We start from the raw sequence: 26,901 nt of genomic DNA, 5'->3' as shown, positions 1-26,901 counted from the left end.
ATGATTTCAATTTTCTTAAATTTACTGAGGCTTGATTTGTGACCCAGGATGTGATCTGTCCTGGAGAACGTTCTGTGAGCACTTGAGAAGAAAGTGTAATCTGCTGTTTTTGGATGGAGTGTCCTATAAATATCAATTAAATCTGTCTGGTCTATTGTGTCATTTAAAGCTTGTGTTTCCTTAGTAATTTTCTGTTTGGATGATCTGTCCATTGGTGTAAGTGAGGTGTTAAAGTCCCCCACTATTATTGTGTTACTGTCGATTTCCTCTTTTATAGCTGTTAGCAGTTGCCTTATGTATTGAGGTGCTCCTATGTTGGGTGCATATATATTTATAATTGTTATATCTTCTTCTTGGGTTGATCCCTTGATCATTACATAGTGTCCTTCCTTGTCTATTTTAACATTCTTTGTTTTAAAGTCTATTTTATCTGATATGAGTATAGCTTTCTTTTGATTTCCATTTGCATGGAATATCTTTTTCCATACCCTCACTTTCAGTCTGTATGTTTCCCTAGGTCTGAAGTGGGTCTCTTGTAGACAGCATATAGATGGGTCTTGTTTTTGTATCCATTCAGCAAGCCTGTGTCTTTTGGTTGGAGCATTTAGTCCATTCACGTTTAAGGCAATTATCGATATGTATGTTCCTATGACCATTTTGTTAATTGTTTTGGGTTTTTTTTTGTAGATCCTTTTCTTCTCTTGTGTTTCCCACTTAGAGAAGTGCCTTTAGCATTTGTTGTAAAGCTGGTTTGGTGGTTCAGAGTTCTCTTAGCTTTTGCTTGTCTGTAAAGCTTTTGTTTTCTCTGTGGAATCTGAATGGGATCCTTGCCGGGTAGAGTAATCTTGTTTGTAGGTTCTTCACTTTCATCACTTTAAGTATATCATGCCACTCCCTTCTGGCTTGTAGAGTTTCTGCTGAGAAATCAGCTGTTAACCTTTTGGGAGTTCCCTTGTATGTTATTTGTCGTTTTTCCCTTGCTGCTTTCAGTAATTTTTCTTTGTCTTTAATTTTTGCCAATTTGATTACTGTGTGTCTCAGCGTGTTTCTCCTTGGGTTTATCCTGTATGGGACTCACTGCGCTTCCTGGACTTGGTTGGCTATTTCCTTTCCCATGTTAGGGAAGTTTTCGACTATAATCTCTTCAGATATTTTCTCTGGTCCTTTCTCTCTCTCTTCTCCTTCTGGGACCCCTATAATGCGAATGTTGTTGCGTTTAATGTTGTCCCAGAGGTCTCTTAGGCTGTCTTCATTTCTTTTCATTCTTTTTTCTTTATTCTGTTCCATGGCAGTGAATTCCACCATTCTGTCTTCCAGGTCACTTATCCGTTCTCCTGCCTCAGTTATTCTGCTATTGATTCCTTCTAGTGTAGTTTTCATTTCAGTTATTGTATTGTTCATCTCTGTTTGTTTGTTCTTTAATTATTCTAGGTCTTTGTTAAACATTTCTTGCATCTTCTCAATCTTTGCCTCCATTGTTTTTCCGAGGTCCTGGATCATCTTCACTCTCATTATTCTGAATTTTTTTTTTCTGGAAGGTTGCCTCTCTCCACTTCATTTAGTTATTTTTCTGGGGTTTTATCTTGTTCCTTCATCTGGTACGTAGCCCTCTGCCTTTTCATCTTGTCTATCTTTCTGAATGTGGTTTTTGTTCCACAGGCTGAGGATTGTAGTTCTTCTTGCTGCTGTCATCATGGACACTTTAGACAGCCTTTTAAAAAGGTCAGCTCAAGTATTGATTGACCACCTACTGAGTGCCAATATCTAGAAAGGTAAAGACAAAGGTAACACAATTATGGTATTGAAGTGCTCTCCCTCTAGTGGGTAAGACAAATACATAAGTGCAATTTAGTGTTCATAACTGTTACTATAGATATCTGAGGAGCCCCTTGGTGGCATGTGGGGAGAGGCTTCTTTTGAGGCAGTGGGTGGTGGTGGCAGATAGTAGTGATCAACAAATGCTTCCTGTTGAGGTTATACTGAAGGGCTCTCTGAGGTCTCCTAGACCCCATGTAAACATCAGGGCTTTCTCACCACTGCTGAGATACCCACCCAGACACCATTTGTCCTTTCAGGGTCTTGATAAGTTTCTCATATCATGTCTTACTCAACTAGAGGTACAGACTCCAATTTCAATTACATTTTCTCAGAAAGACTTATAGGATCCAATTTAGGAGAAATGCTGAAAGTGTTTTCATAGAGTTCCAAATCTGCCATCCTTCCTCCAACTCCCACGCCGAGGTCCCTAGTAGAATGCCCGGTGTGGGTGGAATCTGTAAATCATTCGGGGAAAAGCAGCATCAAGGCAATTGAGAGACATCAGCATCACAACAGCAGCTCATCTTGTCATGGCTGGTCCATCTTATTAAACGGCCATAAACATACATGATGGAAATCAAAGAGGAGTCAGAGCTGGCCCATGTGCTTGATTTGCCCTCTTTTTCATGCCACTGTCCTCTGAGTTCCATTTTTACTCTTTTCCAGGAAATGTCCCTATCTATGAATTTTCAGCAGGATGTTTGCATAAGCCCTTCCTGTACAGCATATCTCACCAATGGGTGAAACGTTTTGCAGTTAATTCCAATAAAGGAAGAGTTTTAGCGCCTTCAGCACTGTCATGGTCAATTACATTTGAAGTAAAACTGTGGAGTAAAATCTGCAAAGGAGCAGACCTCGGTTAATGCACACAGTTTGGCATTTTGTGCTTCAGAACACTTGCACACAAACGCACTATAGAGGGCAAAATAGTTCCCTTAGTAACAATTTGAAGACTTTGGAGCCACATTTGGATAGAGAGAAGTCACTTGATCTCCAGTATTGAATGTTAGACAACCGATTTCCATACTGCCCTGCAAAATGACTCAGGCAGGAAAAAAGCCCTCTTTTGTGTTGAGGAATGGCAGGCAGTTCTGTCCTTGCTCTTGAACACGGCTTCTTGAGTTTTGAAATAGAAGTGCCCCCAATTCTGGGCTGCAAAGGCCCAGTGAGTATGATTTCTTCTCAGTGGGATGGTAATGCTACCAAATGGGAGGAAGAAGAGAGTGACTACTCTGTACAGGTAAATGTGCTTAGATGCACAAAAGGTTAATTAGCATGTAAATTGAATTCTGAAGAGGAGAGCACAAATAATCATGCCACTAAGGACCTACCTACAGTGGATTTTTGGTGCCAGAGTTTGACTGCAGCCCTTTCTAACGAGGTGATAATGATCTGTGAAAGCCCAAATGAGCTGTTGGGTAGCAATCCTTATAGGGTAAGGTAAGCACATTTCCATACACACAACCAGTCCTGGAATGTAGCAGTAGAGTCACTAATGTCAGCTGCCGTAACTTCCCTCAACAAGCACATGTTGTTTTAGAAATGACACTGGCTGAGGCTTCTCATCTTTTGAAGTTGTCATTGTCTCATCTTTTGAAGTTGCAGACATCGGGAAATGAGAGCAGACTTGGCGAGATATAAAGATGCTGGCATCATAAGAACAAACGATCTGCATTTACCCGTAGATGGAGACATCTGACTCGAAACTCCAGATCCGGGCCCATTCCTCATTACTGGGATTAATTCTCAATTTAGGCCAAAGGGAATCAGAGGTTCCTTTTCCACACTCTGAACTCATCATTAAGACTCTCTTGCTCTAGGTGGGTTTGGAGCTCTGGTTATTAAATTCAAGAATAAAGTGTCTGCCGCATGGAGAAATAAAACTACTTATTCTAAAGTTCGTTCCTCCTAAAGATTAAGATCCCCCCTTTTTTTTTTTTTTTGCTGGGGATTTTAACTCTTCCCTAGAACACAGGCTAAGGCCTGAACACTTATATTTAAGGGCCAGCTGAGAATGGCTGGTGACAGGTCAGACCCCAGCTGAGATATGACAGATGTCAAAGTCTAAGAGATATGTTCAGAGCCATCCAGAAAGGAGACCAGGGGAGGGGAGTTAACTAGTAAGAGGACACAGATTCTCAGAACAAAGGTACAGAAGAAAAGCCAGGAATTTTTTATAGATTCATGCCAGAAAATTATCTTCAAGACAGCAGAATATATATATTTAATATATATTTAAAATCCAGCAGAAATTGGTTGAAAATACAATATTTTTAAGTGGGTCTGGGGCAGTGATGGAATCCTTAGAGTATGAGAATATCCACAGAGCAAGAAGACAAATTAGTTTGCCCAAAGGTCTGTCCCAGCTATCTTTAGTTGGAAGTTGCCCCCTATGGCTTGCTTTGATCCTAATGCTCTTGAAGAGGCTGAACCATTGTGTGTATATTGATGAGATGCCAATCGGCTCCCTTGGCCTTATAAGACCCCATGTTCTGGTTCTCTGACTCCTGCTGACCACTCAGAATCCCTTTGTCATTTCTAGTGATAAGTTATAAAAGAGAAGTCTAGGATAGAGAGAAAACCAATCACAGGAGATATGGCGTGGTCTCCACGGGCCAGATAAAGCCTGTCTGGGGAAGTGACATTTAACACGAGAGCTGAAAGATGAGGGAGGATTTGGCCAGAAGAACGTAAGGTGAGGGTTGTCTCCTAGTCATAAGGCACAGCATGTGCAAAGGTCCTGAGGCAAAACTGACAAGGCTCCTGGTTCTGTATATCCTGGGTCAATCTCACTCCTATAGGTCCTGCCCTGCCCTGAAAAGATAGCTGCCAGAGGGGAGAAAGGAAGGGAATGAATGCATTTATTTGTAGAGATGCCCAGCCTGCTCAGGGAGGAAAGATGTGGGGAATGGAAAGAAAAAAAACATGTGCTCAGAGAGATCTAGTTTTCTATTTCCCATCACTTTGGCCGACATTTCTGAATTGGAAATTAAAGAAAATGTTTGGCAGTTCTGACATTTTACAACATTCCAGCTGACCTCCAGTCACAACTAGAAAGAATCGCAAACCTCAGTGTCAAGAGAAGTTGTAAGGAAAAGTGTTACATGGCTCCATTTTCTTAGTATTGAATGATTTGGGTCTCACTGTATATTTACTCAGCTGTGCAGAGCAATTACCAAATAGCTAAATGGTCAAGAATTTGCATAAAGTAAAACAAATACCTGGTATTTATGCTTTAATGTCTTCCCCTTCAAACCATCGTATTTTAACCCACGGCATGGGGATTCCCTGCTGACCCTAGGATTTGAATGACGGACGGGATCAGCCACTATATTTTGTTTCCATTGGGATCACATTTTCAACCTGTAATTTCTCCATATTAGAAAATAGCACTTGATTTCCACATAATCAGCAGTTGGACGATGGTTTTGCCCCCCTGCCACCTAACACTAGTGCCATTTATATCCCTCCATTTGGAGGTAGCCACAGAGACCTGCTTTCTCTAGTCACTTATAGACAGAACCCTGGGGCTTCTGAGAACAGGGCCACACCATCCTTCAGAAACAACATTGCCCCAAAGTCCCCCTTGCCTCCTGCTCTCATTCCTGAGAGCTCTGGGCCCAGGGAGCCCTTGGTGCCTCTCTGAAGAGGAGCATTTCCAAGCATCCTCCACATGACTGATGCCTTTCCTGAGTGGCAGGGACACTGTCCTCTGGAGGCTTCAAGACAAAGTGGGTTGCCCATAGAGATATATTTAAAAGAACGTGGTTCAAGCAAACCCTTTGCAGAGAAGTCCTGTCTAGATATTAAATTCATTTTGAGAGCCTTGAACCATGTAAGTTCTGAGGTTCCATGTCCAGGGAAAGGTAGTGACCATTTGTGGTCTTAGAATCCCCAGAAGCAGCTGCATTCAGGAGAGGGTTGAACCTCCTGTACAACACACTGGAAAGGACGGGCACAGACTAAGAGGGAGGGAGGAGAATTTGCGGCCCTTCAAGTGCAGCGAGACCAGAATCACAACAAAAGACCTATGGTTGTGAAAAGGCTTAAATGCACTTATTGGCACATGCTATCTCCATGGGGGGCGTGTAAGGGCATTGATTCTAAGGAAGGAGGGTGTGAGCTTAACCCTCAGAGTCCAGACATGCAGAGCTAAGTCATGTCCAGGGATGGCCAGTGGAGATATTGCTTGGATGATAAAAAAGAAACAGGAGCTTGGCTGGAAAGGTGGGCAGACTTCCAGGAAAGGAGAATGACACAGCAATGCTTTCCCCACGTTTCAAAGAATCAGAGGGACAGAGAAGCCTGGGCTGCCCTCACCATTCCCACCCCCTCAAAAATAGTGAAAGCCTTTGCATCCTTTAGCTGCAAGACCCTGAGGCCTGATGGGCTTGTTCGCTCTGGCTTTGGAAAGAGGTAGTCCTGCCTCTGGACACCTGACTAATCCCAGTGCCCAGCAGGGAGGAGGCTTGCACTTCAACTGGCCACAAGGCAGGGCAAGTGACACTTTTTAGTCAAATAAGGCCTCTGTTTTCCACACAGAGTGTTCATGTACCTTGCTCTGACTCTGTTCTAGGCACGGACAGAGAATGTGGCTTATGCCTGTCCTTGGGATGTTAATATTTCCCAGGCTTAAAAGTATGGGAGTGCCATCAGCTGCATACTGCCCATACACATGCAGGCCTGATTCTGATTTCCATGGCCTTCATTGACAAGCTTTATTTATTTATTTATTTATTTTTTTAATTTTTATTTATTTATTTTTTTCTTGCGTTATGCGGGCCTCTCATTGTTGTGGCCTCTCCCATTTGCGGAGCACAGGCTCCGGACGCGCAGGCTCAGCGGCCATGGCTCACGGGCCCAGCCGCTCCGCGGCATGTGGGATCTTCCCGAAACGGGGCACGAACCCGCGTCTCCTGCATCGGCAGGCGGACTCTCAAGCACTGCGCCACCAGGGAAGCCCGACAAGCTTTATTTTTACTTCTCGAAGTCCTCTTCAAAACATTGCCCACTCCTTTCTTCAGTAAGGAATACATTCTCACAGAAAACTATCAGCATGAGAGTGAGGCAGACTTGAGATAACTAACTGTGTGACATTGGGCAAGTCATTGAATTCGTCTCCCACTATAGAGAAAGAGAGATGGTATTGCAACTTGAAATGCTGGGAAGAGGAATGAATGATAGGTCATGTACTAAAGGTCTAGCATTTTCCTTAATCCAGCATGTCTCAAACTTCTGTGTGACCAGAGGTATCCTTCTCTCTCATCTAACTCCTATATTAACAGGATGAATATAATTCCTAGAAATACTTAGGAGAAATCCCAGCTGCCCCCATCTGCAGATCCCCATTTCCCAGCCTCCCCCTCTTCTTGTACAGATAAGATGCAAACTCTTAGGCTGGGACATCACAATTCTTTTGCCTTGGGCTAGCCAACCTCTGTTGGATGTCAAGATACTGTGAACTCTCACTAGGGATCCCCTAGTGGCTCTTTTCCAGGCTGATCTGACAAGGCTATGATAATCTGAGCATCTTTGCCAAAATGACTGCCCCACTGTGCCCTTCCTGCATTTATCATTTAATGGGATACATGCTTGGATTTTGGCAGTGGATACTTTTCCTCCCAGAGCAACGATGGGTTGAGGATGTTATTCAAGGACCCTCTCCTATTGATCTTCCTTCAAGTTCCATCATAGTCACATAAAGATTTGTGCCCTTTGTCTATGTTGCTGAATGACTGGGGAGGTGGGCCCCCTCTGAGTGTTCCCAGAGGAACATGTGGTGGGATCACAAGACACAGGTCTAGAGCTCTATAGAGACAGCTCACCCACTGCAAGATGGGCAACCACCCTATTTACAGATGAGCAAACAGAGGTCCAGAGAGGTTATTCAACTGGTCCATGTCGATGCAGTTACTAAATGGTGCTGGATATATGTGGTTTGTTTTTCATACTGCAGAACAATGTCCTATCAGTCTTCTTTAAAAAGCTTGAAAGTTTAGTGCTGGCCTCTCAGGATTTGCTCTGGCTTATGCTGTCTGGGGATTGCACACAAAAACTCAGCTGGTGAGGTGTGATAGGGCGAGAGAGAGACATGGACATATATATACTAACAAACGTAAGGTAGATAGCCAGTGGGAAGCAGCCGCATGGCACAGGGAAACCGGCTCGGTTCTCTGTGGCTGTCTGGAGGGGTGGGATAGGGAGGGTGGGAGGGAGGGAGACAAAGAGGGAAGAGATATGGGAACATATGTATATGTATAACTGATTCACTCTGTTATAAAGCAGAAACTAGCACACCATTGTAAAGCAATTATACCCCAATAAAGATGTTAAAAAAAAAAAAAACAACAACTCAGCTGACTTTGTCAAGTTGACAGTCGATGCTACAAAAGTCCAGGGGACCAAGAATCCTGGAGGACGAACTTTCGCCACTTGACCTGGTGTCCTGGGAGGTGCCTGAGTGATTGATCTCTTCACTGGGCGCTGGACGGGTCTGGTTCAGAGATCGAAGCGCAAGGTCCCTGAGGAGGCATTGGGCCAAAAGTGCACCCTTCACAGAAAACTTGAAGACAATACCCCTGCATAAAAGGAGAAGTATGATTAAATATAACTGAAAGATTAAATTAAAATTGGCACACGTGCGAAATTTTACATTAAGGTTCATCCTAATCTCCAGCAGGGCTTTAAGATCTCTTTGGTTCATTATATCCACCAGGAAAAGTAGAGCTATTACTTATTCTTGTTCTGTAGCTTATAGTCTTTTTGTTTTTTTAAGTCTCACACTAGATACAATATCAGGTTATTTTAATTAGTTTTTCTATAAAAACACATTTTCAAATATAGTCTGGTTTAAACTCTAATAGAACCATAGTTTGTAAATGCTCAGTTAAAGATTTAGGTGAATATGATTGTCCCAACAGTGAGTGCTCAGAAAATTTGTTCGTGGAAATTAGAGTTTTGATGCTTCCTCATTTCCCAGGTGGCACGTTATCATCTCTTTAGCTACATCTTCCATTGGGTTATTGCTGCAGACCTAACCTCAATGTCAAAACAGTTGGGAAAACAGTATCATATTTGTGAACAGACTCAATGATATTTTGCTGGCATTTGGGGAAAATGACAGGATATTCAGGGAACAACCCCATCATGCCCATAATGACCTTAAAGAAGAGCACACCCCTGTGGGCTGGCAGTCCCCTGCCTAGACCAAGAATGAGGCTTGAAAGCTGCAAGTTGATGGGCTGGATAAGGATGTCAGAGGCAGCCCTGAAATTGTCAGTGTGTAATCGTGTCTGTGCCAGGTTATCATTATTCTCTCTGGACTGCATAAGGATCACATTAATATACTGACAGCTGACTCCATAGAATGACTGGACAGAAAGTCATCCTTGCAAGAAACAATTCAATATCCAATCAGGGTGGGCTATAGAAGTCAATTTTCCTTAAGTCCCTTTCCATTTCTTTTTCCTATGTTCCCTTGGTCAGCTCATTGATAATGTAGCAAGGGTTGCAGAGATATTTCGCTTCTGTAAATCCGTCTGAGAAGAGACTCTGAGATGGTGCACTGTATCAGGGCTGGCCCCCAAGGGTTCTATTTGCAGAAGGGAGGTATAGGCATTTGGGGAGAGAAAATACCCACTGGGCACTTTGGAGTTAAATTCATGGACAGTAAGACTCTGATGTAAATGTCCCACCTTAGCAGATAAGGGAAGATGCTGGGACTCAGAGAAGATAGAAGAGTTGACTTTGGATATGATGCTGTGGATGCAGGCACTTTCTTCAGACCAATCCTACAGATAATATGCCTTGAGATCTTTGAGAGATGAGGTAGGATAAAAAAAATGGACTAGTATCACTAGTAGAATTGCTGTTATAATAGAGCAAAGATGAAGAGAAAGGACCCATGTGTTGGGGACACCACAAAATGGAGGATACCGCAAAAAGTAGGATAGGGCTTCCCTGGTGGCGCGGTGGTTGAGGGTCCGCCTGCCGATGCAGGGGACATGGGTTCCTGCCCCGGTCTGAGAAGATCCCACATGCCGCGGAGTGGCTGGGCCCGTGAGCCATGGCCGCTGAGCCTGCGCGTCTGGAGCCTGTGCTCCGCAATGGGAGAGGCCACAACAGTGAGAGGCCCGCGTACCGCAAAAAAAAAAAAAGTAGGATAAAAGTCAATAGATGCAGAAAAAGCTTTTGACAAAGTTCAACATCCATTTATGGCTTAAAAAGAAAAAAAAAATTCTGCCAACAAAGTGGGTATAGAGGGAATATATCTCAACATTATAAAGACCATATATGACAAAACACAATCAACAGATTCAATGCAATCCCTATCAAAATATGAATAGCATTTTACTCAGAACTAGAATGAACAATCCTAAAATTTGTATGAAACCACAGAAGACCCAGAACAGCCAAAGCAATCTTGAGAAAGAAGAACAAAACTGGAGGTGTCAGACTCCCATACTTGAAACTACACTACAAAGCTGTAGTAATCAAAAGAGTGTGGTAATGACACAAGCACAGAAACGTAGATCAATGCAACAGACTAGAGAGTCCAGAAGTAAACCTGTGCTTAGATGGTTAATTAATCTATGACAAGGAAGCAAGAACATACAGTGGGGAAAAGACAGTCTCTTCAATAAATGGTGTTGGGAAAATTGGACAGCTACATACAAAAGAATCAAACTGGACTACATTCTCACACCATGTAAAAAATAAACTGAAAATGGATTAAAGACTTAAATGTAAGACCTGAATTCATAAAACTCCTAGACAAAAACATGGGCAGTGACTTTTTTGACATCAGTCTTAGCAACATATTTTTTTCATATGTCTCCTAAGGCAAGGACAACAAATGAAAAATAAACAAATGGGACTACATCAAACTAAAAGCTTTTGCATAGAATAGGAAACCACCAACAAAAGAAAAAGTCAACCTACTGAGTGGGGGAAAATATTTGCGAATGAAATATCCAAGAAGGGGTTGATATCCAAAATATACAAAGAACTCATACAACTCAATAAAAAAAATTTTTTTAATGGACAGAAGATCTGAATAGACATTTTTCCAAAGAAGACATACAGGTGACCAACAGGCACAAGGAAAGGTGATCAACATCATTAATCATCAGGGAAATGCAAATCAAAACCACAATGAGCTATCATCTCACTCCTGTCAGAATGAATATCATCAAAAAGACAAGAAATAACAAGTATTGGAGAGGACATGGAGAAAAGGGAACCCTTGTGCATGGTTAGTGGGGATGTACATTGTTGCAGTCACTGTGGACAACAGTATGGGGGTACTCAAAAAAACTAAAAATAGAATTACCATACGATCCAGAAATTTTACTTCTGGGTATTTATCCAAAGAAAACGTAGGTACTAAATTAAAAGATATATGCTCCTCAATATTCATTGCAGCATTATTTCTGATAGTCAAGATATGGAAGCAACCTAAGTGTCCATGGATAGATGAATGGATAATATTTTAAGGCTAAATAATATATGTATATATACATATATAAATATATTACTTAGCCTTAAAAAAATAATGAAATCTTGCCATTTGTGGCAACATACATAGATGGACCCGGAGTGTATTATGCTAAATGAAATAAGTCAGAGATAAAAACTAATTCCATATGATTTCACATACATCAATCCAAAATACAAAACAAATGAACAAACCAAACGAAACAGAAACAGACGCATAGATACAGAGAATAAACTGGTGATTGCCAGAGTGGAGGCGTTTTGAGGGATGAACAAAATAGGTGACATGAGATTAAGAGGTACAGACTTCCAGCTATAAAATAAATACATCACAGGGATATAATGTACATATAGGGAATATAGTCAGTAATATTGTATCAGCTTTGGTGATGGCTGGTAACTGGTCTTATTTGGTGATCATTTCATTGTATATAAAAGTATTGAATTACTATGTTGTACACCTGAAGCTAATATAATATGTATGTTAATTATAACTCAGAAAACAAAAACCAAGCTCAGATGGCTGGAACTTAAGCTTTTATTTCTTTCCTTCTTTTCTCTCTTTCTCTCTCTTTCCCACTCCCCCCACCTTTACTTTCCTTCTTCCCTAACTGACCTTCATTTATGCATTCAAGAAACTTTACTGATCTCTTGCTAGGTCCTCGGGTTACATAGAGAAATATTAAGCAAGTACATGTAGTAAGTACTGTTAACAAGGAAATTGTGCTCTGAACCATGTCCTTGGCAGTGGCTTGGGCTGCTCATGGCCAAATTATTCTCTCACCCTCATTGCCATATGCATGGGCCCTGACCAACCACACCCCACTTATCACCATGACTTTGTTTCTTCACTCACTTTCTATGTTTTTCAGCTTTTCCGGATTTAACAAAGTTCTAAATTGGTATAGTATTTTAGCTGAGCATATTTAGTTGATTGACATTTATAGTTAAATGTCATGTTCTTATTTCATGTCCGTCACTACACACACAACCTTTTCCTCTTGCATTAGCGTCATGGCATATCCACTCTCTGGTTGTAGAGTTCTTATCGCTATTCACACTACACTCTGTCTCCAACTCACCAAGATTACCATGACCCTTAGTCCTTTTTCCTGCTTCTGAAGGAGAAAATGTAAAAAAGCATTGCCATCCCATCTAGCAAACATGCTTCTTGAACAGACTAACATATCTGTCCCAAACACACTGGATGGGAAGCAGGTTTATAGAAGGTTTCCAGGTTTTCTAGAGATTGGCTGTTGTAAGTCTTACTTGATGCTGAGCTCAGGTTCTCAAAAGCAGAGAAAGTGGGGTCATTGGTATTTTAAAGTAGTACCCACCAAAAGAGGCTGCTGGGAAACCCTATGTAAAAGGAGGAAAATACGGACTATTAGATAAGCATCCCAGTCCCAACCAAACTAGTATGTGACCTTGGGCAGGTTGCTTAACTTTTCCCTGCCTGGGTTTTTAAAAGGGGAAGATACGGCTTCCCTGGTGGCACAGTGGTTGAGAGTCCGCCTGCCGATGCAGAGGACACGGGTTCGTGCCCCGGTCTGGGAGGATCCCACATGCCGCAGAGCGGCTGGGCCCATGAGCCATGGCCACCAGGCCTGCGTGTCCGGAGCCTGTGCTCCGCAACGGGAGAGGCCACAACAGTGAGAGGCCCACGTACCGCAAATTAAATAAATAAATAAATAAATAAATGGGAAAGATAATCACATTATCTTCATCATAGGACAGTTATGAGAATGAATTGAAGCAAGAAAATGCACCAGGCCCTTGCACCGTGCTTGGAAAGTGCTCCCTACATGTTAGACATTATTATTTTTGTATCCTAGCTTGACAAATAAATGCAAAGTTTACAGTCATAAGAAAAACAGAATTCTAACTTATGTTTCACAATTTATGCTGCAGACTTACTGTTCTTTTGATAATTTCATCATATTTCCAAGTATAGTTATGTTTGCTCCTCTGGGCCATTGAGGTTTTAGATTGGATGGTAAGGGAGAATCATTCACTTGGTTTGCCATTCTCCTAATACAGAATGAAAGGCCCAAAGATCATGTTCGGTCTAATGTATCATGCAATCTGTTCAGTGTTTTACTTTTCCACAAATGAAATGTTAATGCTTGAAAGATCATTTACATGTGGCCTACTAGTTATTTAAGAAAACAGCAATTAACCATGTTGAGATAATTAACAATGCTTTTTAGATGCTAGACATTAATGGAGTAGATGCCAAATAAATGTAATTCACAGTTCCATTAGGATTTCTTCGTTGATTATATTAATTTACAAATTTAAAACAACAATCATACTCATTCACACAAAATGAGTATTTTAAAAGTTGAAATAATCAAAGGGGGTCTCCATTCTGAGGACAGAATGTAATGGATTAACCTTATTTTCCGTCCCCACCAGAGGACAGTGTAATTAAGGACAAGAAATAACCTGCTATACTGCAGGCCCGTCCACAATGGACCCATCCAACCCTTTCGTAGGCATAATTTGTTTTCAAGCTAACTCGCCTGCTGGTATCCAACAAAGCAGAATTGTTCTGCAGCTGTGATGCATGTGCTCTTCCCTGGGTCTGAGTCCTGTGTTGACCTCACAACATGGATTCTCAATGGAACACGTGGAAACATCAGGTGGGCACACTTTCAGGCCAGCCCCTTGGCTGCCTGGCCTGGAATCAAAAGACGTAGCAGACTGAAGGGATTCTCATATCCACTCACATTCACGGCAACATTTCACAGGCCACAACTGCCCCCAAGATCATCATAGTCTGTTTCTGAGGATAATGACCCAACCACTACTGCAACTGGGGCATCTCTAGTGTCTGCTGAGCCACTGGCACATGAAACAGCCCCGTTGAGGGGCAGCCCGGTCCCGGGAAAACCTTGGATTGACCATTTCCACCACTTACTAGACGGGGGGGTTTTGGACGAGATGATATGCCTCAATGTTGCTGAACTTGTAAAATGGGGATAATATATTATTATCTACTTCATGGAGTTATTTTGAGGATTGAAATGAGATCATCCCTTGAATGTTAATTCTTTTCCACTTGTTTCGAATGTTTTTTAAGCCCTCAGTATTCAGGCAGCTGCAGCATGAAAATTTAAATCTAAAGGAAGGGAGGGAGGGAAGAGACACCTAAACTTTAAGTTCTAGAGCTGACTGCTGTACAGATCTGCAGTCACCAACAGAAGAGGCACTGGCTGTAAGCCTAAAGGTCAGGATATAAATATATCAGGCAATATATGGGAGGTGAATAGGGCAAGTGACAGTTGGAATCTTCTCCAGGAAGCCTTCCCTGGCTACACCTCCCCCTCAATATGTGATTATGGGTCTTCCCTTCTGGGGCTTCCATTATCCTCATCACACTGAATGTTACATGTATCTTTGAGCCTCTGCCCCCCTTGGTATACCAGGTACCTCCAGACAGACACTGGGTTTTGATCTCTGTACCCTAATACCTCTCCATGCCCAGAACTAAATAGGTTCACCAAAAAAAAAATTGTCGTAATCTGGTCAAGATATTAAGGTTCCATGGAATCTATACATGACTTCAGCAGTCCAGACGAGATATTGTTGGAGGAATCCCAGCCCATCCTCATTAGCATGGACACAGAGGGAACAAGTCATTAACATGTACCAGCCACACTTTCTGGAAGAGAATGAGATCTATTTAGAGCAGGCAGTTTAACCCAACTCCCTTCACTAAGTTCGTCAGTAGCCACAGGGACTGGGAAGGAAGGTCAGCAATTGTTCCATAATTTAATCAATGCAAGAGCTCATCTTGGCAATTCATACTAAAGGGACAACCTGTTCATCAATGGTCTTTTGTTTGGACCTCATTACAGTTCAGTCTGAAAGTGAAATTTCCCTTTCATTCCTGTCTTCTGTTCCTCAGCATTTTGCCCTGCTCTGGAACAGCACTTCTCAAATTTACATGTATCTAAGGTCACCTTGAGATGTTACTAAAATGCTGATTCTGATTCAGGAGTTCTGGGATGGGACCTGAGATTCGGAGATTCCATCAGACTCCCAGGCTAAGCGCTGCTGCCGCAGGTCCAGAGAACCCACTTTGAGTAACAAGGGTTTAGAGATGTAATTTTCAGCCTCAGCTGTGCATTCAGATCACCTGGGAAGTTTTATTAAAGTGCCAGTTCCCAAACCCCACCTCAGACCATGTAAATCAGAATATAGATGAGGTCTGAGTGGTATTTTATAAAATGTTCTGTGGAGATTCCAGTTGGACATGGGATGCCAAGGTTGAGAACTGCTGGCCTAAATCAGTGGTTCTCAAAAGTGTAGCCACCAGAACAGCAGAGTCAGCATCACCTGGGAACTTGTTAGAAATGCACATTCTCAGTGAATAGATAAACAAATTGTGGTGTAGCCAATGAATAGAATATTATTCAGCAATAAAAAAGGAATGAAGTACTGAAACGTATTATAACATGGGTGGACCTCAATGTTACACTAAGTGAAAGAAGATAGATGCAAAAGATCACATATTGTATGATTCCAGATAGGCCAATTATAGAGACAGAAAGTAGATTAGTGCTTGTCAGGGGCCGAGAATGACAGCGAACAGGTACAAAGGATCTTTCTGTTTCTGGAGTGATGGGAACGTTCTAAAACTCGATTGTGGTGATGGTTGTGTAAGTAGGTCAAGTTGTTAAAAATCACTGAATTGTACACTTAAAATGGTTGAATTTTACGGTATGTAAAGTCTGTTTCAATGAAGTTGTTAAATTAAAAAAAAAAAAGAAAGAAAGAAATGCAAATTCTCTGGCCATTCCTAACCTACTTAATTAGAAGACTCTGGAATAGGGCCCAGAAATGTGGTAACTCTGAGATGGACTCCCACTTGAGAACCCCTGGTCTAGGGTGCTAGGGTCTTGAGATCTGCCTGCTGCTGGGATAGGGATCCTGGTAGGAGTTTTAGGGTAGAACCTCCAGGAAAGTGCTCTGGAGAATTGCAAAAACGGAAGCAAAACAGTATTCCAGAAACTGTGGAGTAAAAAACTCAATCATTGGAGGAAAGAGCCTGTGTTCCACATCTCAACTGCACTCCTTATGGCTGTGTGAACCTGGGAAAATGACTTCCCTTTTCTCAGCCCTGGTAGCCTAACATGTAAATGGGGGTAAAATAGATACCCATTAGGGTTGATGTGTAGATAAAACTGGAGGGCAAACATGAAAGCTCTTCAGAGTAATATACTCATTTCAGGCATTGGTACAAGAAACACTGAGGAGAGTAATGGATATGGGTCCATTTTTCCTTCATATAAAATGCTATAATCCAGCCTCTTCTGAAAAGCTCATCCTGGAATTTTCTGTTGCATTGGGGAAGCTTTGTGTTGCTATATTTAGAAGGTTATTTATTCCAGTAAATGCATATTCTTCTGGATTCTTTCTTGACTCTAGAGTCTTAACTAATTTAAGGCTGCTTACTTTCAAAGTCATATATATATGCTACTAGGAAAAAGCTTCAGGACAATGCCCTGGATTCAGTTTTCTTCTCTTTGTTATCACTAAAGCAGAAACAGTGTTTCTACTGGGGAAATTGACACCCTGAAAGAGTTCCCATCCTTATCTTGGAACCAAGGAATTATTCTTTGCACTCCCTGGCCTAGTAAGTGGACTGAATGTTACAAGAGACCATGTGTTTGTTCCCCAAAGCTATCCCTTAGGTGTGCTAAGAGAATCTCAGCCTAGCCTCAATACAACAAGAAACAAATGGAAATAGTCTTCAGTGGAATATATTTTAAGGTGACATATAGCACTTAATAGCAATTGGAGCTCAAGTCAAGACATAATCAACTAATCATTGGTAATCATTGATAATTCAGATGTGAATCAGGCTAATTTCCAAACAAACAGCCCTTCAGATGGTCCCATCAAATTGCAGGCATAGATGTTTATGATGAGTAGCGTCTGGACTCAGGGAAAAAGGCAAAGGGCTGTACTGTGGGACAGTCAGTCGAATCCTCAGTCACCTTCTGTTGCCCCTGCACACTTTAGCCCACAAAAAGAGTCACTGTCCTCTTTCCTGAAACCCTGCCGTATCCTTTAAAGGCAGTCATTTCAACTGGCTTTATCTTTCGCTTGCTCATTAATGCTTAGTTAGTGATTCAAGTAGAAAAGGCTTCATCCCAGCTAATATAATTTGTTGGCTGTCTACAACACACTGTAAACCTCTTTAAGTGTCTTTATCTTGCCCACTGATGTGTCCCATCCAGAAAATACTACCCATCACAGCAGAGCACTGTGCGTTTAACATGTTCTGTTAACAGTTAACATCCGCACTGCTCCTGGGAGCGGGAATTATCATTTGGCTGTATCAGGAAGTACGTGGTAGATTTGGGGCATGAGCATACACTTCAGACTCCAAAGCCCGTGCTTTGCATTTAGTCCCTCTTCGCTTCATTTCGTGTTTATATCTAGGAATGGGCAGCAAGTGTGATGCACTGGAACTTGACCCTCCAGTTCATCTCTTGGTTTCTGGGTTATCGGAGACAACAGAGGCTTAAAAGCCTTACCTGTCTGTGCAGTGACAAGAGAACAAGTCCATGCTCCCTGCTTGCTGTTTTCTGAGGCAGCCCTGATTGTTTGAACCAAACCCATCTCCGCCAAAATCTCTGAGTCCATTTCTGCCCATAAGCTCTTTAAACAGCTTGCTCATCCTGTCTATAACAGTAAAAATCCCTGGTACAACAAGCCAGGAATTGCTTGAAATTCCAATTAAGCCGAATCTTACCAAGGCCTTTTCCATTATCTCAGTAAGCTGCTTTTTACATTAAAAGGCTCTCCTTAATTAATTCTTCTGTCTGGTCTGTGGACATGCAATGCTTTATTATGGCCTGCAAATTCAAAAGCAAGGAAATAAAGTGTAGATAAGCAAGGCGCTGAGCTCCCATCATCAAATCAGAGCAGCATCGTAACTCCCAGTAGCTGGTCGTGGAAAACTGTTTCTCACATCTCAAGAAAGAAAGCACATCTCAAGAGAGGGGTAGGGAAGGCTCAGTAAAGGGGTCTCTGGGGTCTTTGGTCTGAACAATGGCACCTTCTGGAGGGCTGCTTGGATAGCTGTGTCATGTCCTTTTTTAGATGGGAAGCTGAAAAAGCAGAAGAATGGCACTTTCCCTCATTTCTTGCCCAGCAGTGAACGCACATGAGGGGTTTGTTGCATGAATAAATGCACGGTGGTGACAGTTTTTGCATGCTGGGTACTGACATTGTACCATCAGATGCCCACCTGCCAGGGGACCTGTCACGTAGAGCCCACCTTACTGAGGTACTTTTTATCTTGTGACTGCTCCATTCTGCCAGTGCCCCAGCTATCCTAGTTGCAGAGGCCTGATCCCTTTCCAGTGAAATCCACAATAAAGATATTGAGGCAGTGGACCTCCTGCCCAGCTTAGCCCAGTCTTGTCCAAAGCCACATTGGGGTCTAAGAAAGTGGCATTACCCTTACAGGGCATATAGCACTTTCCCTGGTTCTATGTGGATTTTGTGTCTCTCTGCTCCCCTGATGTTTGTTTGTTTCTCTCTTCACTGCTTAGTCTCAAGAAATTAGAACTGAAAAAAATTTGAAATATTTATTAATACATCTAAAATAATAGTAATAACCTATTACATTTTAACATAAATAACATTTTAATGAAAATAACTATATTCAAAACAAAAAATTGAGAAGTTACATTGTTTAACATTTCTGCCTATTTTTTTTTTTTTTTTTTTTTAACTATCTACCACCACTCTCTGGAGTGAAAAAAAAAATTCTTCTCAAACTTTGCAATATTTCCACTTCATGTAGTTGTTGCTCTAGTGCTAGATTTGCCCAAACTCTAGCCTCCTATGTGAGAGCCGAAGTCCCTCTAACCTAGACACTTTCTCTGGGCAGAGAAGCCAAGGCAAGCAGTCTTGGATTTGGAGTTAAACAGGATCCCTGGGGACCGGGGGTCTGGCTGCATGTGGGTGCCTACAATGTCAAAAAGTGATGGTGATGCTATAGGAGAAGAGGCATCTCCACTGAGTCTGACAACAGGTTTAGATTTTAGTAATGCCAGGATAAAGCTTTAATAAACTTGGCACCAGTACTGGGCCATGTAGACCCTGGGCCAGGGTCCTCACTTTAGTGTTTCATCACTCACTGAGCCGTGTGAGCAGGTGACTGACTATAGGGCTGAATGGTTATAGTGACATCAATTTCTCCTGAGTGTGCACAAGGACAACCTCGATTTTGATGAAGAAGACAGTTTGAAAGTATTTCTAATTGCCTTTATTGAAAGGGATAAAAAGAAACAACTCTAGCAGACGAAGTGAGATGGCTTCTGGAAATTCTATCTGCCCCTCAAGATTATGCCTGATTTATTGTTTTGCATTACTGAAGGCTAGGGTTCTGCCTCCACCTTTCTCTCAAAGCCATTTCTTTCTCTCCATCCCCACGGATCTATTGTCTTAGGTCAAACAAGGGTCTTTTCTCATAGGGCCTATTACAGCAGCCCCCTGTCTCCCAGCTCCCACTGCCCTCCTAGCTCCATGAAGCACTTAGAGACATTTTTCTAAGATATAAAGCTGATCATATCAGCCCTTGAAGGAAACCCTACCATGGTTCTCCATCTCCCCCTTCAGGATGAAGGGCATGTGCCCACATCATGGAGCTGCAAGGGCTAGTGAGATGCCACTCAGCATGACGTAGGCATCCACGGAGCTGACCGCCAACGCCTGCCCACTCTGCAGCCCTTTTCTTCCATTTACCTCATCCTCTAGACTGTGATGTTTTCTTAGTACATAGTGGCTTCCTCAGCATCTGTGTGGTTTCTGATTCCTAACCTGTTCTTAGTAAATGTTTTGAATGAACTCATCTACTCCCCCCACCATTTAAGGAGAACTGCCTCAGGACAGGTAACGTCCTGGACACTGAAAATACAGCCACGAACCCAAGAGAGCTCCCTGCCCTCATGGAGTTGACCTAGACAATGGCAGAGGGCAGTTTCATATAAGGTATCCAGGATGGCCTCCCTGTTAAACAGAGACCTGAAAAAAGTGAGGAAAGGAGTCTTACAGATACCCGGTGAAAGAACACTGCAAGCAGAGGGAGGGGTCGGTGCCTTCCCTGAGCTGAAGCTGCTCTCAGTGTTCCGGGAATAGCTAGGGACCGGTGTGGCTAGAGGAGGGGAGTCCTGAGAGACAAGGATGCCATGGTGTCAGAGAGGAGTATAGGAGACATGTGGACAAACGCAAGGTGTTTGGGTTTTATTGTCAATAAGATGAAAAAACACTGGAGGATAGTAAGCAAAGAAGTAACGTGACCTGACTTAGGTTTTCAAAGGACTGTGTAGGCTGCTGTATGGAGATGAAGCAGATTGAAAGGAGGAAAGGACAGGAAAGGGGGGAGCAACTGGGAGACTACAGGATGTGCGTGCTTGTCGTGCAGGAGGTAAGGAATTGAATTCTGGGGACATCCTGAAGGTAAAGCAAGCTGGATCTGCTTATTGATGGGATGAGTGGTATAAAGAGAGGAGTTGGGGAACAAGGAAGGATGGCTCCGAAGTCTTGGCCTGGATAACTGCAGTAACGGAATGGCCTCTTACCCCAGAATCTTTACTCTTGTCTCCGGCAGTCAGGATTGCATTACCTATGATCACATCTTTACTTTGCTGGCTGATGCTGCACATAATGTTGCCCAAAGCCCTCCTCACCCTGGGCCACTGTCATGGCCTCCCAGCCAACACAGCCACACCCGTCCCTCCACCCTGTCTGCCTCCAGGGTGAACCAGATGCTGTGTTACCTCCAAAGGCTTCTGTCAAATTAGAATTAAAACGAAACTCTTTGTCCTGGCCTAAGTCTCCCACCACTTTTCATACCACTCAGCCGCCGTTGTCTCCTTTCCCTTCTCGTAACCACTGTCTCCCGAGGCTTGACACCTGCTGTTCCCGTGGTCTCCACACCTTTCCCTCAATACTTTAATTTAACCTCATCTTCCAGGTTCCATTTCTACTATTGCCTGCTCAGAGAAATTACTTTATTGGAAGGAGTACCCCATTACTCCCCACATGTACCTTTAGAGCTCCTGTATGCATTTGTAACTAATGGCCTTACCAACTGGTTAGTTCATCTGTTTCCTGGCTGCTCCCCGCTGAGATGGACAGAGGGCATCTGTTTTGCTAAGCACTGTATCATCAGCTTCCATAACGCCTGGCACCTAGTAGAGAGGCCATGACTAGAGGGTGAGTGGAAGATCATGGGGCACATTAAAATGTAATTGTAAACACCAAAGACATAAGAAAAACTGAAATCTTACCCATGTCTCCAAATAAATTGCTGATATAATTTTGGTGCAAATCCTTCTGAAATCTTTCTTACAAGGATGCTTGTCCCACAAAGATGAAAACATACTGAATGTGAAGTTTCATAATTTTTAAAAATGTAGAATTAAATTGTGAGCACCATCACACGAAGAATATGCTAGTAATAATATACTAGTAATCGTATATTTCCATTAATGTACACATTGCATTTTGTACATTATGTGTAATATATAAAATGTGATAGTATTCTTAATGTGTCGTATAACATTGTGTACCATAATTTAAAGTACAGATATTTTTAGATGTTTAATCTCCACTCCCCCAATTTTGGAGTTTATAAACAGTATTTCACAGAACAGACTTATCTAAGCACACGTTTCTAGTTTTTACCTGGCGTATATACCTAAAAGTAGGTTAGTTTGATTATTTCGTATTAGACTTTTACTTATTAATTTGCAGGAGTTTTTTTTTTAATTTTAAGATTAAAAACATAGACTCTTTGCCTGTATTATACACTCTTCAGTTTTCTGCTTCTATTATGATTTATAGTGAGTTTCTTTGTATACAACTTTTCTATTTTTATTTAGTAAAATCTATTAATGATATTCGTCATTTGCCTTTGATGTTATTCTTAGAGGGTTTCCCCAGTTTGATATTTAACCTATATTTGCCATTGTTTAATTGTATTCACGTTTTTATTTATCACTTAACTCATAATCCATCAGAAAACTTTTGGTGTGTATCATGGCATGAGCATCTAAATTATACTTTTCTGTAGTGGTGTACCAGTTGCTTCATTTTTCTTTTAATCTTTTCTTCCAGTGACTAAAAAATATCATATGTATTATTCAGATGCTTTGTTGAATGTCTTGGGCTCTGTTGATTGCCTATTACCGTCTTTTCTTATTTTACTGCATATTTTATATTATTTTATGATCCCCGAATAAAATGTAATATATGATAGTTCAAGTATGTGAATTTGGGCAAGTTACTGAATCAGTATTCTTGTCTGCAAAATGAAGATAATTATGTCTACCTCATAGTCTAGTTATGAGGATTACATTACATAGTGCATATAAAGTGTTTATTTCCTTCAGTGAAAATTATGGCTTTGCTCAAAAGAATTCTGCAGATTACTTACAAAATTTTTGTAATACATATGATACTGGAAAGGGAGGGTTTTTTTAAATCTTTTCCAAATGCTTACTTCTGAATGGTAGGATAAATCTTTAAACATGACTATATGTAAACTAACTTCCTTAGATTATTTCACTCTTTCTAAATTTGTTGAGTAAATTCTTTTGATTTGCCAAGTAATCAGTCACCTCTTCCATTTTCCTATACGTATGTTTGTCATATTTATTTCTCTTGGCTTCTTGCACTGACCTTAGCAATGTTAAATAACAGCAATGCCCCTGAGACCCTTTGGGGCTCTAGTAGCGGTGTCACTAGTATGTCCTTTTAACATAATGATGGCTGTTGACTTCAAACAGAGGGGTTATTCTTTCTTTTTAATATTTATTTATTTATTTATTTATTTATTTATTTGGCTGCATAGGGTCTTAGTTGCGGCACTCAGGAGCTTTGTCGCAGCATGTGGACTTCTCTCTAGTTGTGGTGCGTGGGCTCTCTAGGTGCAGCGCGTTAGCTTAGTTGCCCTAGGCATGTGGGATCTTAGTTCCCTGATCAGGGATTGAACCTGTGTCCCCTGCATTGGAAGGCAGATTCTTAACCACTGGACCACCAGGGAAGTCCCTGAGGGCTTATTCTTATCTTCCTAGTGGTCTACATTAAAACAGTATATTTGATGCAAATCTTCATCAAATACCTTTTCTACTTATCTTTCTGATAATCATATTGACCTTTTTTTCTCTATTAATTACATATTAGGATTTCCAAAATTTTTTAATTCCTTTGACTTGTTGCTTTATTGGGATTAACACTTACATGTCTATAGTATATCATTTTAAACGTTTTGAAATATTTTATTTATGATTGTACCCACACATACTCATAGTGAGATTTGCAGGTTTTCTTTTGGTGCTATCTTTTTTCAAGTTCTGCATCAGTTTTACCCTAGTTTTATACTGCTTATTGAGAAATTTGCATTAATTTTTTATATGTTGACAGTTTAAATAGCATTGGATAAAATTCTTTTAAAGAATGATTTGGTTTAAACATTTATTTTGGAGGAAGTTCTTTGACAACTTTTGTCATTTTCTAACATAGTTAATGGCCTATTTCCCTTTTCTAACTTTTCATGAATAAGTGTTGGTAGTTTACATTTTTCTAGAAAGTCATGCATTTATCAATGAACTGCATGTTGTTAAGCTTATAATGACATTTTGCATCCCATTGTAATTGTTTCACCCATTCTTATTCTGCGTGTATATGCTACTTTGCATAATGTAATAAATTTTTGTGTTTTTATTTTTGCCTTTTTTGTGTGTGTGTGTGCTGCCAGAGGCATATCCATCTTATTTCTCTTTTCTAGGAATCAGGTCGTTGACTGTTTGTTTTTTTTTTTTTGCGGTACACGCAGGCCTCTCACTGTTGTGGCCTCTCCCGTTGCGGAGCACAGGCTCCGGACGCGCAGGCTCAGCGGCCATGGCACACGGGCCCAGCTGCTCCGCGGCATGTGGGATCCTCCCGGACCGGGGCACGAACCCGTGTCCCCTGCATCGGCAGACAGACTCTCAATGTATTACTTTTACAACTGATAAATTTTGGCTTACTGCAAATCTCTTACAATTCCTTACTGTCATCTTTCTTTTTCCTTTTTCCTTCCTTCTTGATTTTTTTTTTCCTCTAAGTGATTTGGAAGTTGTAGCTTTCGTGGGTAAATCAAAATTGTGCCGAAGCATTCTATACAATTAAATAAAAATCGATTTTATCCAGTTGGTGGGCAAATGCTATGGCTCAGAGTGTGACAGTGGCTTGGGATCTCCCCTCTGGGAGCTCCCTTTATTATCCACTGGAGTCTACACAATTGCTCCCCCCAGTACAGAGGGGAAGATGTTCTTCATTCTCAATCTCACTTCTTTACTGTCCTCTTGACACTCTGTTCTGTGCCAGGTAATATAGATCCATCATTATTTTAACCTCCTATTTAAAAAAAAATTAAACCTACCCAAAAGTTGTAAGAATAATACAGTGGACACCCAGATACTGTTTACCTAGATTGGCCATATGTTAAGATTTTCCAAATTTACATCGTGTGTGTGTATGTGTGTGTGTGTGCACCAAATCATTTGATATGTGGTAATTATAATGACCCTGCATCCCTAAATACTTTAGTACAAATTTCCTAAGAACAAGGACTTTTTAATATAACCACATCACAATGATCAAATGGAAATTTAATATGCCAGAATTTCTGTTACCAAATATACAACCTGTATTTGAATGTTACTAATCTTCCAGATAATGTCCTTTAGAGCAAAATAAAATATTTTTTCTTCTGGAGGACACCACCTTAGCCAGCTGACCAAAGCTACCATCATCAATATTGGGATAAAACCATTTTAAGAGTTCTCATCGCAAGGAGAATTTTTTTTCTTTTCTTGTTTCTTTTCTTTTTATTGTATTGAAGATGGATATTATCTGAACCTATTTTGATAATCATTTCACAATATATGTAAATCAGACCTTCGTGTTGTATGCCTTAAACATATACAGTAATATATATCAATTATTTCTCAATGAAACTGGAAAAAAACAAAAAATAAATTCACATGTCTCTTGATCTGAGGTATTGAAAAGGATGCAACATCCATCTATTCTTGCCAGAAATGCATAACCTGAATCTCATCCTGAGGAAACATCAGATAAACCCAAGTTGAGTGGAATTCTACAAAGCAGACCTGTAGTCTTAAAAAATGCCAAGGTTAAGAAACACAAAGAAAGGGTTAGGAGCTAATTCAGATTAAAAGAGATGTTAAGGACCTGACAGCTGAGTACAATATATTACCCTGGATGAGACTGGAATAAAATAGCTCTAAAGCAGGGTTTGGCAAACTATTTTTGTAAAGAGCCAGATAATAAATGTTTTAGGCTTTATGGACCATATGGTCTCTGTTGCATCTACTCAAGTCTGTGGTTGTAATGCGAAAGCAGCTATAGACAACATGTAAACAAATGGGGCATGGTTTTGTTCCAATAAAACTTTACTTATGAGAACAGATGGCGGGTGGGCTGTAGTTTGCAAACCCCTACTCTAAAGGGCATCATTGGGACGATCGGCAAATTTGAATATGGACAGAGAGCTAGATAATATTTTTGTTTTATTTTATCAGCGTTAAATTTTCCAAAACTTGATAACTGTGTGATAGTTATGTGAAAGAATGTCCTTCTCTTCAGGTATACACACACAGATTTAGAGGGAAAATTATGTATGGATAAATAGATTAAATAGATTGATCAATAGATCTTTAATCTATATCCAAGTGCTAATCTAGGGTCATGGCTTAAATGGAAATGATTTCTCCCCTTTCTTTTTTATGGTTTTGATGTTTTTGAAAAATCAAACTGTTTTTTTAGACTATCCCTCAATTTGCATTTATCTCGGGATTAGATTCAAGCTATACATTTTTGGTATAACTACTATAAAAGCAATATTCTGCTCTATTCAGCACATCAAACCAGGAGGCACAGGATGCCAATTTATGCCCTTATCGGTGAGTTTAGCATTGATCACTCGGTAAACAAGGGGTTTTCCAGATTACTCCACTGTAAAAGTAATTTGGTTCCTCGTTATTTTAAAATTTATTCAAACAGCCTTCCTAGTGAGATCTGACAACTTCCTCTGTTCAGAGGAGCCATCATTTTTTGTATTTCGTACACCTGCATAAAAGAACCATCTGCATTGTGTCGATGATCTTCGAACTCTATAGATGCTTGTGAATTCTTCTTGTAAGAGTTGACATTCGTTTCTGCCACATTAAAATTCTTTCCATTATATTTTCACGTGCAGCACAGAGGCCAGGTCTCTTCGTCATGTGGGTGGGCCCCTTGTTGAGGCCCAGTGTGCTTAAGAACACACTCTTCTATGTAAAGGTTGTTGTGTGAATAGCAAATAACTTCCACAGCTGGGTGTGAGGTGATGGCATTGATTCATAGAGCTTTCAGGGCTGCTATGATTTGCATTACTATAGTTTTATTAAAAGTTATACATTATAGGGCTTCCCTGGTGGCGCAGTGCTTGAGAGTCCGCCTGCCGATGCAGGAGACGCGGGTTCGTGCCCCGTTTCGGGAAGATCCCAC

This window comes from Lipotes vexillifer, unplaced genomic scaffold, assembly GCF_000442215.2.
Source record: "Lipotes vexillifer unplaced genomic scaffold, Lipotes_vexillifer_v1.1 scaffold319, whole genome shotgun sequence".
NCBI classification, from domain to species: domain Eukaryota; kingdom Metazoa; phylum Chordata; class Mammalia; order Artiodactyla; family Lipotidae; genus Lipotes; species Lipotes vexillifer.
Note: the sequence above shows the minus strand (reverse complement) of the source record.